We start from the raw sequence: 15,590 nt of genomic DNA, 5'->3' as shown, positions 1-15,590 counted from the left end.
GTCCCCATCTCTGAGGTGTCCAAGGAAGGACTGGACGTGGCACTCAGTGCTCTGGGCTGGTGACAAGGTGGGTGTCGGGCACAGAGTGTACTCGATGACCTCAGAGGTCTTTTCCAGCCTCAGTGATTCTGTGATTCTCTAATTCCAGAGCTGGGGCCAGCAGAGGTAAAGCAATGCAGAAAGGTGAAACTCCCACCTTTCCTGCACTGTATCTTCCTGGGAAAGTTCAGCCTTAGGAAGAGCAAACTCTCCTTTTTCATTGCTCTGCGTGGCCAAAGGCAGGAGCACAGGGAAAGGCACCACTCCTTGGAGTGTTTGAGGTGTCTGAAACAATGACCTGCAGACGCCAGGGCAGTTTGGGGACAGCTTACATGTAACAAGGGATATCCATGGACAGTGGGAAGGATCAGAGTTCATCCTGGAGCGGGGCAGGACAGAAGATCCCTTGCTGTCATTGTTCTGGCACAGCCAACACCTTGCTGTTCTTCAAGGGCACAGCACACATTTGCCTCTGGAGGAGAACCTGCACATGCTGATCCCACAGGAACAGCTGCTTAATTAATAAAGCCGGGGGGGAAATCCTGGCTGGCTTTGTTCTGGCTTTCCTGACTTCAGGGTTGATGAGGCTGAGGAGCACAAAGCCACAAAAACCGTGTGCTGGAGTGTCCTGGGGCCTCCCAGCAGCAGAGAACGTGATTTTTGGTGTCTGTTTTGTGGGAAGTTGTAGCTGTGCATGTGTAGAGTGCTAGAGCACCTGCATTACAGACAGGGCTTCACGTGGCACTTGAGCAGCTCCTGCCACGTCACAGCCCCAGCCCCAAGTGGCAGGAAAACACTCTGGAAAGTAGGTCGTGGCAATAATCCTGCTGCTTCCAGTAATCAGAGGATACAAGGGGGTTGGAAGTTCAGAGGAGCTGGGAATGCAGTGGAGAGTTCCTTCTGCCTGGAGTGCTGGACACGAGGAGTTCCCTCTCTCCCAGGGGCTGTGGGAGGAGGATTTCTCCTGAGTGGGACGGAGCCATCGGCTGAGCTCCATCAAAAACACCGAGTTTACAGACCCATTTCTTCCCTGGAACTTGGTGTCTTCCTCCCTCTCTGGAAGATGAAGTTCCTGGGAGCGCAGTGGGAAGGAAAATCTCTGTATTCAGATGTGCAAGGCCTACATACTGGAAATATATCCGTGTTTCTAGAGAGCTCTGTGATGGTTTGTTCATTCCCACTCAAAGAATTTAGACATAGAAAAGAGGAGGGACAAGTTCGAGATGAATTTTGGGTAAGAAGCTGTGGATATAGATATTTTTATTTGATTTTTTTTCCCTGTTGGTTAAATTGCCTTCGATTTCAGATGGATTATTCCTGTGTTTTTTTGGCTCCACAACATCCTGCATCAATGAATTCCACAGATTCAATTATGGAGAAAAATCTCTGTTTTGTCTGGTTTTAAACTAATTTATCAGATTTCTTCACCACGGCTCCTTAATCCTTGTAATGTGAGAAGCAGCAAATAATAGTGTTTCACCCATTTTATCCACGGCAGGCAGGATTTACATCTCTCTGTCTTCATTCTCTCTTCTCTGAGCTGAAGAGAACGAGTTCATCCAACTTTGGTCACTGCCACAGGGTCCTTGGGTGGCTTTGCTCTTCCATTTCTGTGCTTGTGAAATGAGGACAACACTCCCCACACCTTCAGAAAATTGGTGCTGGTGGAGAATTTAGGGACTGTTACACAGGAAGCGTATTTTTGTAGCAGATGCCGCATCTAAATTAATTTGTGGTATAAATACAGGTGACACGGGCAGAGGTTTGGTCATTCTCACCCACAGATCACTTTTCCTACAAAATACAGGGATCAGTGATGGGCACCAGGGTTTGCACGTTTGGTCATTGCTTTCCAGGGCACACTCCCAGAATTATCTTGGCTCTGAAATTACGGATATTCCCCTGTAAGGAGGGGCTACAGTGAGCCCATTCTGTTAACTAATCCCTGTTAACTGAAAGGGAAGTCTCCCACACCTCCTTATTCACCGGGAATCCCTGCTCATGTGAGGCAGCTGTCACTCCTGGGTGAAGGGAAGGGAAGTGGGTAGTATTCCTTAAGTCATTTCACCACAATTAATCTTCAAATTGTGTCTTTCAAACCCTTCTTTTTTTTTTTTTTTTTTTTTTGCTAAATCTCTGGGAGAGAGAATACTGTAAGAGTTTAAATGGCAGGGAATCCAAAGTCCTCCTGGCTCCTCCTCTGAGGGGTTTGCCTGTACCTCGTTTCTTCACCTTTAAAGCTTCTTTCCCCCTTTCAGCTTGTCTTCTTTTTCCTCCATGTAGATATCCCAGCGAATTTCAGCCCCACATCGTGATGGACGTGATTAGAATCAGGAGCCTCGTTAAGCAGCACGAGGAGATGCTTCATTTCAGCCGGGGAGATCCATCACCTGGGCTGCAAATTATCTCCTGCTGACAGAGTGAAATGTGCTGTAACCTGCTGAAAGCAGAGCGTGATCTAAGGTATTGAGACAGGGGGGAGAAATGCACCCCGGGTCTGGCAGGAAGAGTTCCTTTTTTCCCTGTTTTCGTTCTCTGGAGCAGATATGAGGGAATTGTTTCTCTGGTAGAGCAGTGGTGGATGGGTGGGCCTTGTTGCTTCTCTCATTAGTTGACAGTTCAGGGGCTGTGGAACAGGGACAGTCACAGCAGTAGTGGTGAAGAGCCACCTCACACAGAAGGCATTACAGGATTGAAATTGGACACCAAACACATTGTAAAAACCTTTTTTTCAGGGCAACTGATGGACTGTTCACAGGCAATAATTAAGATCATGTCCCTTCCCTCCAATGGTTTTGATGGCAGGGCCAAATTTCATTTACTGTTACATCAAATCTCAGATTAAGTCATTATGTATTTCATCCAAGCAAACAGAGATGGTCTGGATTAACAGAGGGGAATATTGACTTAAAGTACATATATAACAATAAACCCAATGCTGCAAAGCACCCTCGCTCAACTGACACAGAACAAAAGTTCTCTGCTCTCTGCTCTTGTTTGCTCCTTTGCTGGGTACACTGGTACTCAGTGGATCCCAGGATAAGTTACAATCCATTTTTATACAATCCTGTATAAAAATAAAATCCATAATATATATATATTTGACGCAATCCTGTATAAAAATCCATTGAGATTTGTTGGGGTCAGGCAGGGGGTGAGTGTTGAGAGCTGGTTGCTCACACACAGGGTTTGAAGATGTGTGAATAATATCATTTACCATCGATGTGGGTTAAGGGCATCACCATATTCAAACTGATGGAAGAAGAGTTTTGTGCACACAAACCAGGCTGTCCTTTCTCCCTCTCCTCTCAGGTTGTTTGATAGTGCAGCTATCTATATTCACTGTATTCCATTTTAAAGAGTAGTTTATGTGCCAAAGCAGGTTTAATCACTGGCACTGCCAACCCTGCCTGTTTCCCTGCTCCATCACTACACTCTTCACTCTCAGCCACTGCTACAAAGCACATTTGTGGTAGTTTTATTCTAGGCCTTTCTTGGTGACCAGTTTGTAACCAAGGAAGTGGCCATGTTCCCAATATTCCATATGATTTTTATGTAAGCTAGGGTATAAATAAGAAGGAGAGAGAAGCCTCTTCTCCGTTCTCTTCTGGTGGATCTGAAGGCACAGGTTCTTTGCTGTTGGTCCTGCTCATGTGGGGGAGCGAGGCCTAGTGAGGCCTAGTGAGGCCTAGTGAGGCCTTGTAGGCCTCAGGAGGCGGAGGGTGCCAGCGGTGCTTGGCGTGATTCTGCTGAGTCAAGGAGAGTAGTAAGATTTTCTTTTACTAGTTCTTTATTGATTGTGCATACCTGTTTCGGGTTTCTTTTGTGGTTTTTGTCCCTTTTCCCTTTCCCTTCCCCTTTGGGGGCGGTTGTTTGGAGTTCTCTTTTTATATGTACACAGTGTTGTAACTGTATATAACTGTGATATATGTAAATATATGTATTTTGCTATAGCTCGGTTAGTTTCTGGTCTTTCAGTTTGTATAGCTTTTTTTCCTTTGCCCAAAGGGGAGGGGGAGGTTTTTGCTGTAGTCTGAGGGACTTGGTGTGAAGCCAACTCCAAACGGCTACAACATTTCTACCAAAGAAACTCATTTGCAGCTGAAACACAACACGAAGCCTGCCCTGTGCTCCCCTGGTAAGCAGAAGTACCTGTTTTTCACATCATCAGGTGTATTAGTAAATACAGCTATTCTTTGTCAGTGTTTGTTAAACCTGCACTTAAACTGGTCCTTGCAATGGCAGAGAATTGCATGTTGGGTTTGTCATTAAGGGGGAGAGAAGGACCAAGCTTTGTCTGGAGGAGGAGCAAAGGAAAAGGAGGCTTTTTATTTTCCCAACACCTGCTGTTGGGAAAAAGATGCAATGAAATGTTCCCTGGCCCTTACGATAGTCCTGACCAAATGTGTTAAATCTGAAATTTATCCCGAAATTTGAGTAGGAGAAATCTGAATTTCAAAGGTTGGACTTGATGACCTCAGAGATCTTTTCCAACCTAGTTGATTCTGTGGTTCTGTAAATTCTTGCAATAATTTCAGCATATAATTTTTACATCCCGTTCTCTTCTACTTCTAAACTGCCAGGAAATGTTGCTGTACTGCTGTGGCTGCTCATGGTTCCTACCAAAATAAAATCTCTGCTAACTTTGTTGATTATCATTTGTTCCTAAACAGTGCTGGCTTTTACCCCATCAATAGTGGGGAGTTGTCTCTGCACAGTAGCTTGAGTTTTCCAAGTCTCTTTGAAAATAAGCAAGTAAATAAAAACATATGCCCTGGGTTACTGTCAATCTTACGTGGGAGCAAAAATGTTTTAAAAAGTAATTTTTAAAGTATTTTTAAATTACTTTGATTCTTGGCAGGACAGTTACTGGTTTTTTTTGTTTTTTCTTTTACTTTTAAACCACCCAGTTGTGTATTACCCAAAGGATCGTGTTCTGCACTGGCATAAAACAAAAATAGTTTTGCTCTCAAAGCTGAGATTTGGCACTTGGGGCACAATTCCCTCTCCAATCTGCAATGCAGATGCTGCTGCAGAGCACATTCCCAGGGCCTTCCCTGCACTCAGCTCTGCAAGGAAACTTCCCTGCCATCCGTGGGAGCTCCTCACCACAGAACAGGCCAGGGACAACAATATCCCCTGATTTATGGGGGATCGGTGGCCAGGATGGCCAGAATCAATCCTGGGCAAAGGTTGGATTCATCCTAGGAAAACCATTTCAAGCTGGTTGTTCTGCACCCAGGACATTTTCTTGGAATAGCCACCTTCTGGTGGAGGAACTGGATTTGGGTGAGGGATAGCACAGCTCTGTGCCTTGTTTCCCTCCTCTGAGGTGATAACTCTGCAAACCCACTCCCTAAAATCTGCCCTTGGACCCAAATCCATGCTGTGTGTGCAGGAAGGATTCATTTCCCCACAAGTGCAGCCTTAAAGATGTTTTATTCCTTCCACTGAATTTACCACTGTCCCTCCAACCCATCCCTTCTGTCACATCTGTAGGATAACGTGGAAAAATCCCACAGGGAGGAGACCCTGGGGATGAAGTGGAAAGGAATCCTTTTGGTGCCTCCCCCTGTGCAGGAAGGATGTGTTAAAGCAGCACCAGTTGCTGTTTCTTTGTGCCTTGAGGCAACACAAGCAGGATTTTCTCTTTAAATCACTGCTAATTAGAATGGATAAATCTAAGGAAATACCAGCAGTGAATATTAATTGAAATAACCTCCCAAATCTCACCTAGATGGTTCTTCAATTTTTCTGTTGTGTTTTTTTTTTCTATAAAGTCATACAAATAAATTGATGTATCCTAAGAAAGAGTGAAACCCAAAAAAGTCATGGACAGCAGGGAAAGTGTGTTTTGGTAGAAATTTCCAGCAGAAATATTTGTTCAGCCACATTGAAATCTATTTCCTTCTCCTCTCTAAAACACTGGATTTGTGAAAAACAGGGAGAAGACAATCATCCAGCCTATACAGGGCCAGGAGTTGGACTGGATGGTCCTGATGGGTCCCTTCCAGCTCAGCATATCCCAGGATTCTGTGATTCTGCCAGATTTGGCAAATAATTGAAGATATAGGGTGACATTTTGAACAATAGTTTTTGTTAAGATGACACCTGAGCAGTCCTACTACAAATGGGAGGGGCTTGGACACGTTGGTTGTTTTAGAAAATGTTCCTTTAGTAATTTTGAACTGTTATTTCTTCTGTTGAAAGGACTGAAGCTGATCCAGGAGAGCTCATGGAGCAAATCCACAGCACTCAGACTATGAACTACACAGAGAAGAAAAGGATAAACCCATGGAGGGAACTGGTGCTACAAATGGTGCTGGGTGAGTTGCTTCTGTTTTTCCAAACTAAGATCTCTACAATTTTTGTTCTGTAGGAAGAATGGGAAGACTCTCTTTGCATCTTGTTACTGGCCTACTACTTACATTTCTGTCTGACTGCTTAAAATTAATTTCCTTTGTAGAACAGTGTTAAATATGGTGTCAGATACACCTTTGTCTGGAATTTTGCTCTTTATAGAGATGTTATTTTTAAAATTTCTTGGATGAGACAAAAGGCCTTTTGGTTTAAGAGCTTCACTGGGTTTTGTGGTTTCAGTGCTGGGTTGCTCCTCTATAATTTATTTTTCATAACCTTGGGCAAGTCACTTCATACCTGCATTTCATTCAAACCCAAAGTGGGTGCCAAGGGCTGGAACCTGCCAGGGTTGACTCTGCCCTCTCCACAGACTTGAGGAGGAGCCTCAGTTAGAAGGAAACCGAGACATTAATTAATATAATTAATTAATATTGTCTATAAGATACAATGGGGCCAAATGATCAATATTGATTTAAATATGTGGGTTGTTCCAGAAGAGGAGGTGCTGTCTCCACATCAAAAGAGGTTCTGAGAGGCTCTGCTTTGCTTCCATGATTTATGTGTTTTTAAGTGCATTATTGATCTTTTCCACTCAGTGGAAATGAAGGGATAAAATTATGCTTTTCAATTATAAAATAATACAAAATTATGCTTTTCAATTATAAAATGACACAAAAGGGAGCACGGTGATTTCAAATCCTTCCCTTCCTAAGGTGTAACCAACACCAAAGCCAGGACACATCTCAGGCTGTGGGCAGAGTTATCAGTCCCAGTGCCCCAAACCAGCTCGGAGGGGCCTTGTCTGATCCCCCAGGACAGGCTGGGGAAGAAATGGGGTGGAAATCCTTGTCATCCAGGGGTGCCCCAGTGGGTGATTTCCCACCCCCTGCCTGTCATTCCATGGGAAATCCCTGATGAGCCCCCAACCCTGGCCAGCATTCCTTGGGCCAGGCCATGTCCTTTGGTGCTGGCCAAGTTTACAGCAGGAGGAGGAGGAGGACGAGGATGAGCCGGTGGCTTTGAGACCCTTCAGTGCCCCCTGTGTTTGCTGGGCTGGGGAATTAGGCCAAGCTTTGGGCTCCTGTTTGCTCTCTGGCCAGAGCTGGGCCGTGTTTGGGGCACAGGGATCACGTTTCCTGGCTCTCCTGGCCCGGGATTGGTGTGCTGCCTGAAGACTGGGAGGGACAAGCCTGTGCTCCGAAGGCAGTTGGCACCGAAGTTTGCTCTATAAAAAGAATCCTGCAGTCAGGATCCAGTTTCCTACTCAGAGGCAAGGCAGGGTGTCGAGTCAGAAATTCCGACCCAGCGGGTCAGGAAGGATTCCAGGACATCCTGAATCACAGCTCCAGTGTGTTCCCTTCCCTTCACCCTCTGGCCCAGGTCCCGCTGGGATTACAACTCTGAACTATTTTATTCACTGCACCGTGTGCCTGGTGCTTGATGTGAATACACACTGTGTTTTCCAAGGGCTGGAAAGTTCATGTCTTAACTGGCCACTCTTGTTTCTCCTCTGCTTACTCTGCACTTGACCAGTTCCCCCCTTCCCATTAGAACATCTTTTTATCCCTAAAACACAGAAGACTCTGAACTCCACCCTAAACTGATGAAGATAATTCCTCTTGCCGTTTCCAGTGTCCTTGCTCATGGAATTCCACCTGTGAGCTGTTTGGGTAGAGATTTTATTCCATACTTATTTTTAAAGTATTTTTTAATTATTTTGCAAAGGACACACAACTGCTTTTGTGGGCACATTTGTATTGGGAGCTTTTTTTCCACCTGCCTTCCTGTGTGTGTGCTTGGCAACCTCGACGGAGAACAGGAAATATTTCTCATAGCTGTCACTCCCAAGTGGTGCTGACTCCCAAATATAAGGTCACAAAAATACACAAGAAACCATAAAATATATATATATATATACTGTGTAAAACACATGGCTCTGTGATTGAAAATTTCAAACCTGTCTGGAAAGAAGGCAAAATGTAAAATAAGGAAATCACTTGCAATGGAGAATCGCTTGAATTTGGTGAAATGGAGCCAGTAGGAAATACCTACCTGGGTGGTTTTACTGGTCATTTATTGTATCCCATCCTCCTGGTTTTCTTCCCTCCAGGGGTCCCCTGACAATGGGATTTCTGCCTCCCCACCGTTCTGCAAGCAGCACACGCTGAGGGTGAAGCGTTCAGAGGTAAAGCTAAAGCTGTAATTAGCAAAGACAATAGACCCCCCCCCAAAAAAAAAGGAAGAAAATCTAAAAGGTGGAATAACGAGGTTAGAAGGGAAATTACCTTGCAATTGTAGCACAAAACTGTAGCACCTCGTAGGTGAGGGAAATTCCTGAGCTGAGCCGATTCCCTGGAGTTTCAGTGGTTCTGTGGATCAAAGGGACGCTTTTGCACAGAGCCTCTCGTGTCATTAGGGAAAGCAGTAGGTGGTAAAACAAGGCAAAATAAGTCTGTGCCTTAATCATTAGGCTTTAATAATTCTCCTTCTCTTTTGCCCAGTGCATCTCTCACTCTGCTCTCGCTGGACTATCATCAAAGCGAGGGTGGGGAACACCCAGCCCGGAACAGGCACCCTGTAATTTAGTTCTTGGGTCATTTCCATGGGAGATGCGGGTTTGAACCTCCTTGGGGAGCTGTCTCCACGTCCCTGCTCCTGCAGTAATAAGGGACATCACCCCAGCATCCAAAGGGAACATTTTCTAACAGGATGGCCCTTGGGTACCTAAACTGGAGGAGAATGTCCTGGGCTGGGGATCTGTGGGATCCAGTTGTGTCAGAGGGGAGCAGAGGTGGCCGGGGGGGTCAGCACGTTGTTCCTGAGCACCAGGAGGGTTAAACCTTGCTGAAGGAAGAGATTTCACACACACACACCCCCTTCAGGGGTCCCACTGGGCTGGGAGGGGACACTTTGTCTCCTGTGAGCATCTGCTGAGGACACAAAACTCTCCCTGAGCACATGAGCCAACCCTGTCCTGGGAGAGCAGGGCCTTCCCTGGGGCAGGGGTTGCAGCAGCCTCACTCCTCTGCAAATCTGTCCCTCAGCTCTTCCCCTGCCAGATTAACCCCTCTGGCAGCTCTCAGGTTCAGCCACACCATGGTGAGTCCACGCCATCACCTCCAGCTCTTGATTTTTCTCACCTTTTTGCTGAAAGATATGAAGTGATCAGGAATCCAGGCCATATTATTCCAGGTTGACTTGGCACAAGTATAAAGGACAGAGTATTTGGATAACTGAGGATCTAGCTCTTATTTTTCCTTCTGGATCAAAAATCCAATGCCACGCTGCAAAGAGTATCCCAACTCCCTTCCCCTCCAAGGCAGGCTTCAAACTGAGAGTGAGCAGGGAATGTCAGGCTTCCCTTCCCTGCTTTTGCCCCAGCACATGCAGGTTATTTTAGATGATGATCCCTTTGCAGCAGAAACAATGAACTGTATGAATCAAACACGAAAACTGGAGCCTGGCAACAAAGGGGAGCGGGGAAACATTAAAGACAACGTGGTAATAACAGGCAGGGAGGAAAGGGAGAGATGGGGTAGGAGATAACAGGGTATGGCTGCAGCACACAAGCTAAGCAGGAAAAATGGGATGAGGAAAGGAATGTGGAAAAATGGAGAGGGAAAGATTGAGAAATCCATCTTGCCAGGTAAGCAGGCTGAGTCGTCTCACTTTGGGAAAAGGGAAGGTTGGAACTGTTGACTGACCTCTGATGAAATCTAACAGGTATTTTCACATCTTACTAATAGTAGCAGAGTAATTGTATTGCATCATGGCCTGAGAAATGGATGTATTTTTTGGTGCTTTTTAGCTGAATGGCTGTTGGATTCATCCATGCCCTTGAAGTGCAGTTTCTTTTATCTGAGGTCCTGTTATGGAGGGGGAGGAAAAGGTTTGGTGTCCAGCCCTTGGAGCAAAATTCAGTTTTCCTGGCCTGAGGCTCTCACAGAATTTGTTCAAGGAGCTGGAGGCTGTGACCCAGCACACACAGCTCGTCTGGGCTCGGCTTGGGCCAATGTCCCTGACCAGGTGGGGGTTTTTCCTTATTCTTATCCTCAGATCCGTGTCCAACAGACGTTTGCCGTGACCCCTGTGTGTATTCCAGACTTCCAGCTGGCTGTGGGCTGGGGTGACCACACTGCCAAACCCCAAAACCAGCCCGGGTTGTGCAGTGTTCCTGTGCTGAGGGATCAGCATTTGCTTCACGGGCAGTTCCACTGCACACCCTGAGCACCACTTTCCCATCGAGTGCTGCTTTCCTTTACTCCTCCTTTCCATCACATTTCCCTTGTCTTTGTTGTTTGTTTGGGCACACAAGCTCCTACACAAGATGCTGTGAGGGACAGTCTTTTCTTCCTCCTGAGCCTGAAGGCACAGCGTGGCTGCTCTGATGGGAGAACCTTGGGACCCTCACACCGGTTTTCCCTGGGCTGGAGGAGCAAACCCCAAACCTTGAGCTGCTCCACATTCCCCTCCTGCCATCCCCAAACCTCCTCAGATTCATACCGTGTGGTGTCATCTCGCAGACTCTGCCAGTGAATGCAAATGGCATAAAGAGCATGTGGAACAGATGGAACGAGACAAGCACGTAAAGAATTAAAGTATTTGTGAGGGAATTTGGCAGGGATGCTGGAATGCTTCAAGCACTGTGTACGGGGGTGGAGGGAGCCCAGGATGAGTTGTGGGGGCCTGTGTGCTGGTGATCCATTTCTCTCAGAAACAATATGTGACCTATTTCTGTAATGGTGCTAAACATAGCAACAAATATTCCCTCCTTCCCACCTTCCTCCGGGAAGCTTGGCAGCTCCTGTAGCCGGGGAAAACGTTTCCTTGAGGGAGAGCTGTGAGTTGCTTGATTTTTCCAGGGAAATATTAGATTAAATTAAGTCAAATTTAGATTAAATGAAAGAGAGTAAAGACAGAAAGGAAGGCCTGGGTGGGAATGGGGTGTTACAGACAGGGACAGTGCAGGTCACCAGTGCAGAAACGTTGCACTAATGCAGGTGTTAAATTTAAATTTACTGATGTGAAATGACTGAGGGTTTTCATTTTAAAATGGTTTATTCTGGTTATTTTTGAAGTGACTTTCTAGGAGATTTTATACACACACACACACACAAAGAGTGAGGTTTTTTGAGTGGCTCATCAAATTTGAAAAAAAAAAACCCCAAAAACCAAAACCCAGGGTGATATTTTATGTAGAATTGACAAAGAAAAACCTCTGGAAAAATGGACTAAAAAGCAATAACCTTTTCCTTGGAAGGTACATCTGGAAGTTCACGGTCATGGCTTGGAGTGGCTTTGAGCAGGGAGCTCCCTGATGTGCTCCATGCCAGGGGTGCCACATTCCCAGCAGGCAGGGTGACATCCCACTCCTCAGTCCAGTCCCATCCTGGGACCTTCAGCCTCTCTTTCACAGGGAGGGGTGAGATTTAGGCTTTAGGGAGCTCTAAATCTGTGGATAAAAGTGTTCACTGCTCAAAGAAAACATCCCCACTCAGGGCTGTGAAAGGGAGCTTTTCCTCCAGCCACAGGGAGAAGCAGAAATATGGATTATAGAGGTTTGGGGAGGGAAGGAGTGACACTGCTCTGAGCAGTGCAGACCAGCAGCTCAGGAGGGGTGACACCTGATGGTGCTCAGCAAAGCCCTGCCACAGCTTCTGGTGGTGCTGCTGGGCTTTAAAGGAGCCCCCAGCCAGGGAGTTTGCCCAGAAAGAAATCCTGAAACAGCCACGTGAATAGAAGAGACAAGGCAGGTTTCCCTTGATAATCATAAAGGGCTCAAATTACCTTCCTTTCCATCCCCAAAGGGGGCATAAATACTTCATTTATGAGATTGTTTGCGCATGACTAATCTATTTCTACTTGCTAATTGTAATGACTAATGTGTGTTACAAGACAAATATTAGCTTGTAATAATACCTGAACACCGAGATTTATAAGTGTTAAGCAAAAATACAAATAATTAGCAGAAGCTGGCTGGCATTATCTTCTAATTAAGTGTAAAGACACTTTTATTTGAGAGCAAAAGCCTGAAGATCCCTCAAGAAGCTGTAGGAATAACTGGGCCACACTACAGTCCCGAGAAAGGGGCAGGAGTCAGGTAATGTTTGATTTTCCTGGGAGCTGAATTCAGTCATCCTTCCCCCCACTGACGTCAGGGCAAGAAAAGCACTTTGGGCCTGTCCCTGCCTGCTGAGCCCATATGTCCACTGGGAAGAGATTGGCAGAGATCCCTGAGGAGAAGTAATTACAGGAGACAGGAGCAGTCCAGCACCGAGGGGGAGTCATTTCTGCACTGCCCAGGTAAGTGCCCTGTGCTGCTCACAGGGAAAGGGCTCGGCCAAGCCCTGGGTGTGATGCACAAATACCCTTTTGGCTTGGGCTGTGCTCCTTTGTTTAGGTAGAATATGAAATTTTTGCTTCATTAAAAGTGGGTTCTCTTTAAGTAAAGTGCAACATCTCATTCCATATTATAGAAAATATCTCTGGGGGTTTTTTGAGTTATCAACCCCAAACAAACAGAGGTACACTCCATGACAGGGAACACATCTAGCAAAGTGATTGTCCAGCTGTTTCAGTGTGAATTTTGAGTACAGGTCAAAGCTCCACGGCTCACATTGCAGTTGAAAACTGGATTTAAAGGAACACCACTGGCTTTGGTGCCTCCTGGATGCCCTCTGAGTCCTCCCAGGCCACCACCTCCAGTGGGGTGAACCCTCATTGCCCAAGAGGCACGACTGGAGCATTGACTCCCACCTTGTTCCAGACTCTCCTTGGTGGAAAATGAGCTGCTTAATCCCAGGCTGGAGGCCGAGAACAGCCCAGCATGTGTGAGGAGAGAATGTGACCTCAAGGAGCAGCTTGTGACAGAAGTGAGTGTGACTCTGTGACACAGTGTCTGAAACAAAGGTGCAGATCAGCTCCACAGTTAAAAATTGGATTTGGGCTCATAAATGGTGTCGTTACTTCAAAAATAGTACTCTGGAGTTCCTTGTTGTGCTAACACTGTAATCCTTCACTTGACATCTGTGAGCAGCGCCCGAAATATTTGACCTGTGTCACAGACAGGCGTCCAGAGGACTTGCCTAAAACCACAGGGTGAGCTGAGGGTGGTGCTAGAAATGATCCCCAGCTCCCATCCTCCCGAATCCTTTATTCAGTTTTGATACCTTTCAAGTTTTCAGTGTTCCCACACGTGGTTGCAGCGTTGCACACTGGGAGATGGGGTGGTGTCAGACACCAGATCAGTGATTGTGGGGTCAGAACCACCTTGGGGGGGTGTGTGTGGACATGTGAGAGCTGGTCTTCTACAAGTTCCAGTGGTAGCTCTGTCATCTGTCTTTCCTTATTCCTCCTTCTCTCTTCTCTCTGCTTCTCTTTCTCTGCTCCTTTCTGGATGCTTTGGGTGGCTTGGAGCTGGAAGGGTTGGATTTTGACTTGAGTGTTGTGGACAGATTGGATCCCAAGTGTTGTGGGTTAACATGTGCTCAGCTGGTATCGTAGTGGAACATTTTGTCCAGGCTGTGCAGTGCCCTTTTTGAACTTTGGCCAAGTTCCCTTATTTTCTCCCCTAAATTAATCAAGAAACCCCTTGGGAACAAGCCCGTGGGTTATCCTCTTGGTGCTCTCTTGAGGTATTAAAGAGCCCTATAAATATATTAAAGTAAAACCTCCTGGCTGAGCCCGTGAGCTGCAGCTTCTGGGGCTGGAGTGTTGCAGATGAGGAGGGTCCTCTCTGGAGGTACCACAGGGGGGTGTGGGTGTGACCCTCCAGTCCCAAAGAACTCCAACAGAATGGGAATGTGCCCATCCTGCAGCTCAGAGGTCTGATCCAGCCGAATCTTAGTAACTATTTTGTGTATTTACAACATAAAAACCAACAACAAATCAATGCTTTGCCTGCATTCACCACACTGGCTTGATATTGAGACCAAACTAGAGGTTCAGTAGAGTTACTGCTCCCGAGTTTCTGGTTTTACTCAAACTTTACATCTATGATTTTAGTTTAGATTTTACACAAACGTATTCCAAATACCGATTTGGAACACCAACTGTGTTTTGTCAAAATACTGTATTATCCTGAAGTTCCAGAACAGAATATAAAGTGCTGGGACTTGTAGCTTTGTCAATCATTTAAAAAAGATTCTCTGTCAGCAGCGCTCACTTTTCCTCTAACTGAAAAAAACAACCCCATTTCAGAGTAAGTTTGTGTCCATCGAGCCCCAAATCAACAATAAGCCATTTTAAAATGAAACACTGCCTGTTTCCTGATATGAGGGGAAGGGTTTGTTTAACTCAGCATAAATTGGTCTTTGCCCATTTTAGGTCCAGGTGCCAGAAAACTGAAGGTCACCCTTGGTTGGACTGGAGCAGGATCACCTGTGACTTCAGGAAATATGGGATTATCCCCTCTTGGACCAGGTGGGAGGCAGGGACACCCTGTGGCCAGGTCAGTGTTACTCTTTCCATCTTGCTTTTAATTTTAATTTTTCTTCTGCATAAAAGCCCAAAGATTCTCAGCAAAACCCCTCGGCTGAGTTGGTGTGTGGGCATTTTGTGTCTCAGACGAGGCCAAGAGGCTTCAGGCTCCACAGGGGAAAAAAATAAATATCCCTGTGTAATTCCTTTCTTCGTGTGTCAAGCAAAGACAAGCATTTCAGCTTCTTCCTGAAATGAGTGTCAGAAAAATCCCAAAAAGCAACATTCACTGGGCTGCAGGGGAACAGAAGGCTGAGCAGATATCTCTGAGCTGAAAGATAGGTTCCCTTTAAACAAACATTTCAAGGCATGGCCAGTTCCTTGGGTGATCAACAAAGCAGTTGATTAAATTAAAAGCAGCTGAAATATTTTATTATATGTGAGTATAATTTCTTATAAGGCAAATATTTTAAATTTTTGGGAGAAGGAGTGCTGGCAAAATAGGATTCGCTCTGTTAATTCCACTTTAAATTAGGGCTTGTGAAACCTTAAAATCTGAGAAAAGGGGGTTGTTTCATTAAATGGGGCTTGGAAACAGGGATGTCAACACAGGGCATCCATGGAAGTCTTATGTCTCTAATTCCTTTATTCCTTCTCCTAATTTTCAGGGAGAGCTTTCAGCACAACATTTATCTGCGGTTGATGGATCACTGAGCGCTCACAGCTGAGGGAAACGAACATCAAAGATCTCCAGTGAATTATTTTAATGGTTG

The 15,590-nt window shown here is 45.8% G+C and overlaps 1 long non-coding RNA gene across 3 annotated transcripts; it reads left to right on the top strand.

Moving 5' to 3' along the window:
* The first annotated feature begins 3,556 nt into the window (after positions 1–3,556).
* On the top strand, positions 3,557–15,590 carry LOC108505383. 3 transcript variants are annotated; one of them, XR_001877484.1, is made up of 6 exons: positions 3,557–3,805; positions 6,250–6,365; positions 8,510–8,584; positions 12,558–12,702; positions 14,725–14,848; positions 15,486–15,590. It is a non-coding gene; the product is annotated as an uncharacterized LOC108505383 (long non-coding RNA). The 3 variants fall into 3 exon arrangements; XR_001877486.1 differs by having other exon boundaries at positions 3,557–4,177; XR_001877485.1 differs by lacking the exon at positions 12,558–12,702.

The sequence above is a fragment of the Lepidothrix coronata genome, unplaced genomic scaffold (assembly GCF_001604755.1).
Source record: "Lepidothrix coronata isolate B3197 unplaced genomic scaffold, Lepidothrix_coronata-1.0 Scaffold189, whole genome shotgun sequence".
Taxonomy (NCBI): Eukaryota; Metazoa; Chordata; class Aves; order Passeriformes; family Pipridae; genus Lepidothrix; species Lepidothrix coronata.
Note: the sequence above shows the minus strand (reverse complement) of the source record. Positions and strands in the feature narration are given on the sequence as shown.